Genomic DNA, 3,781 nt, shown 5'->3' with positions numbered 1-3,781 from the left:
TAGCCTTCTGGTCCTCAGACAGGTAAATGGGACGGAAGTGAAGCAACTAGGAACAGAAATTCTGAGTATCATGTGCACAGATGCTTTCTGCTTGCTCCTTCTTTGTTGCCCATTAGCATTTCTTATTCATGATAACAGGCCACTAAACTGTGTCCTTCAGGGTCGGCTCAACACATGTGAAGTGAGGAAGATATGACTGTTGTATGTGTGTGTGAGTGTGTGTAATTGTACATGAATTATAGATAGGGGTCTATAAAGGCTTCACAAGTCACACTCCACAAGTATTTTACATGTTTTACAAAGACTGAATATTTTCAAAGCACTTTATTCTGAGTTCTTTCATAAATGATGTATTTTGATGAACATCAAAGTTTATGGGGTGGAAGGGGTCCCCCAGGTATCAGAGGTCCAGGTCACAAATGCTGGCAAAAGGAGTCAAGTCTCTCTTGAAAGGGCCATTGGACCCACGCACTTTGTCTTTTTCATGCCGCCCCTTGTACTTATTCATTGCAACCTATACCTTCCCACTCTTTGGGAAGGGCTGCTTGGGATGGAACAGCATTTCAGAGGATGTGGGGAGAGCAGAGCAGCCGGGAGGAAGCCAAAGCCATCAGCAGAGGCACAAAGAAGGCTGCGTGGAACAAGCGCCCAGGCGATGCTGGCAGGAGGCTACCCCCCACCTCCTGCAGGAAGCGGTGTGAATGGCCCTGTTTGGAAATGCGCAGAAACATCTCTCCTGTGAAGCAGGTGGGCTGGAGCCACTTTACACCTTCCTTTTCACCCCATCCCCTTCCACAGACGCTCCCAGACACACATAGGTACATTCATAGATACACACTTGCAAATACTTTCAAGTCCGGTGTCCTCCCAAAGATTCACCTGGTGTGGACAGCTGGCTGGCTCTCAGGAGGGAGAGTTAGAATAGAACTGAGCAGATGCTAGCCACAGGGAAATGCTGAAGGAGAAACACAGGACACACCAAGCTGGAGAGGGAGGAAGAAGATGCTTTAGAAACTGCAGTAGCAATCATGAAGTGTTACCTAAATATGTGTTATATATACCAGCTCCCAGCCAGAGATCTGAGGGCTTTACAAGCACCCCTAGAAGAGAGCTGTCACTTCCATTTTGACTGAGGAAATCCACTAAGGGAAATGATGCACTTGACCAAGGGCAACGAGTCATCCTGCTGGGACAAATGCTCAGGGTCCTTGCCCTGCACTATCTCCATTAGGTTGGTTCAAATGGCTGGGAGTCCAGCATGCATAGTGACCTCAAGCATCCCTACCCTGGAACCCTTCACCATTTATAGTGAACCACATGTCACAGGACGGGAGGTCTCTAATCAAGGGCTTTATCTTCAGCCCCACCCTGCTAAACATTTCTAACAATTTTTGTAAAACCAACCTGATTATCAAATTTGCAGCTGCCCGAAGTTTGAGGAGATGGCTCATTTCTTAGATGACAGAACTGCACTGTGATGAGAGAAAAAAAAAAAAAAGCTGGAATGATAGATCCCAAAACTAACATGATAAAATTTTTAAGGAATCAATGTGAAGTCCTTAACTCAGGTTCAGAGTGTCAGCCTCACCTGTACATAATATAAGACATCAATGATAGGAATGTCTATGAAAAGGACCTTGAGCAAAAACTAAAACAGCATTGTAAATCAACTATACTTCAATTTAAAAAAACAAAACAAAACAAAACAGAACTTGAGTGTTTAGTTGGCTCCAATGCGTATAGAAAAACTTCCAAGAAAACTAATTCAACCAAAGTCAAGTCCACTGATATGTATGGTGACATAATCATATAAAAGTATGACTGTAGGTGACATTAGAGGTCACCTGCCCCAGCTTTACCATTACACGAAGTCTTTAGTGGTTGCATAGACTAGTAGGTAGGAAGGATATGAATTGGGTTCCACCTTGGATATCAACTCTAATTGATGAGAGGTCCCGGCCTGGAGAATTGATTTTGAGAAGGAAGTTATCTTTAGCACCTGCACCCCTTTGAAGGGAGTATTCGGAGTTCTCCCAAAATTGGCTCAGTCCCAGGGCACTGAACTGCCCAGAGGGTCTTCCTGACGGATTCCTTCCTTGTCTGTCTGGCCTCCACCCTCCCTACCAGGGCTTCCTGGAATCGACTCAACAATAAGCCACTTGCACTCAAATCCTCTCTCAGAATCTGCTTCTGAGAGAGCTGACCAAAGCTACACAGTTGCCATCTCGACAGAACAAAGGAAACAGTCATCAACCCAGTGCTGGTCAGGTGACCCAATAGAGCGTTGTTCACCAGATCATTGTCGGACCACTAAAAACCCGAGGGCAGAGAGCAGGACTGTGAAAGGGTCCGTGTCCCTCAGGCAAGAAGGCAGGGCTCATATCCAAAAGGACACTAGGTCTGGAAAATAGAGAGGGTGGATCTTCAATGAGATGGAGGTAGTTTAGCCCTGACTTTGGTCCCACCATCCTTGGTATACAGGTCAGATCTGCCACTTGCCGGATGTGTGGTCTGAATCAGTCTATCCCTTCCTGTGACTTTGTGAATTAAAAGTGATAAATGCCTGAGTAAGCACAAAATCAGCACAAGCTATGCATAAGAAAAATGACATCTTTCATCTTTTTTTTTTTTTTAACTCTCGAAGGCTTAATTAGAGACATTGTTTTCATACAGCAGGCAGTCAGATTCAGGTGTAATTAGTCAGGTGTGGGCATCACATTTAACTGATACTGATAGTGTTCTCTGATGATGAGACTGGCTTCCTTAGGCGTGACCCAGAGGAGAGGAGGGTTGGCAGCGGGTGGGGTTGGGATCGATGACCTCTATTGACAATGATTCTAATTGCCCCTCTGTCTGCCTCCAGCCCCTTCTGCCAGCTTTCTTCCTACAGCCCTCATTTCCCACCAGAGGCCCCAGACTGTTTAAACTCCCCGGGGAATCCTTTGTTTTCTCTCCTCAGAAGCATGTGCCCTGCAATTCTGATCTCAAGAGGCTAATTGGGCGGCATCCAGAAAGAGCACATCCGGCACTTCAGAGATGCATTCGCAGGGAACCTCGAAGCAAGATGTTGGCAGCACAGTTGCAGGGGAACATATGGAAGAGGGAAGCCACCCATGGGAATCCCGGAGACGAGCTGGGAGAGGACTTTCTGCACTGAGCCGGGCTGCGAACAAGTTTCAAGCAGCAGCTCCAACAAAACCAGCGTCAGGCTTCATCTGGAAGTGGGACCCCACCCGTAAGGACTGGGCAACTCAGACTGGCTGGACTCTAACAGCAAGAAGTTGCCACGCTCCCTTCCCCTCCATGAAGGCTACCTTCACTGCCTCTCCACATCCCACACTATATCCTGAGGCTCTTTAGAGGGAACACAAACATAGCGTGGTGGCTCAGTGGTAAAGATTTCCAATGCAGGAGACCTGGGTTCAATCCCTAGGTCAGGAAGATGCCCTGGAAGAGGAAATGGCAACCCACTCCAGTGTTCTTGCCTGGAAAATCCCAGGGACAGAGGTGCTTGGCGGGTTACTGTCCATAGGGTCTCAAAAAGAGCTGGACACAACTTAGCAACTAAACAACAACACACAACTGTTACTTTATCAAAATACCTAAAATATGAAAAAAATGCACTTAAAATACTTTCAACCATATCAAAATTAACATAGGATTGTTCATATAACATTACATCTATCCATTACACATTAAATTATTACTCATAAATACACTGCATTTGAAAATAATTTGTTGGTTAGAATTTCTAATTCACAAATTTCTGAGTAAGCTCATG

General features: G+C 45.7%; 1 long non-coding RNA gene across 1 annotated transcript; it reads right to left on the bottom strand.

Moving 5' to 3' along the window:
* Positions 1-305: 305 nt before the first annotated feature.
* LOC132658671 (uncharacterized) lies at positions 306-3,564 on the bottom strand. Its single transcript, XR_009598598.1, has 2 exons — positions 1,405-3,564; positions 306-983 (listed from the first exon to the last, which is right to left on the bottom strand). It is a non-coding gene; the product is annotated as an uncharacterized LOC132658671 (long non-coding RNA).
* Positions 3,565-3,781: the final 217 nt, after the last annotated feature.

The sequence above is a fragment of the Ovis aries genome, chromosome 25 (assembly GCF_016772045.2).
Source record: "Ovis aries strain OAR_USU_Benz2616 breed Rambouillet chromosome 25, ARS-UI_Ramb_v3.0, whole genome shotgun sequence".
Classification (NCBI taxonomy): domain Eukaryota; kingdom Metazoa; phylum Chordata; class Mammalia; order Artiodactyla; family Bovidae; genus Ovis; species Ovis aries.
The sequence above is the reverse complement of the archived record's forward strand: the minus strand, read 5'-3'. Positions and strand labels throughout refer to the sequence as shown.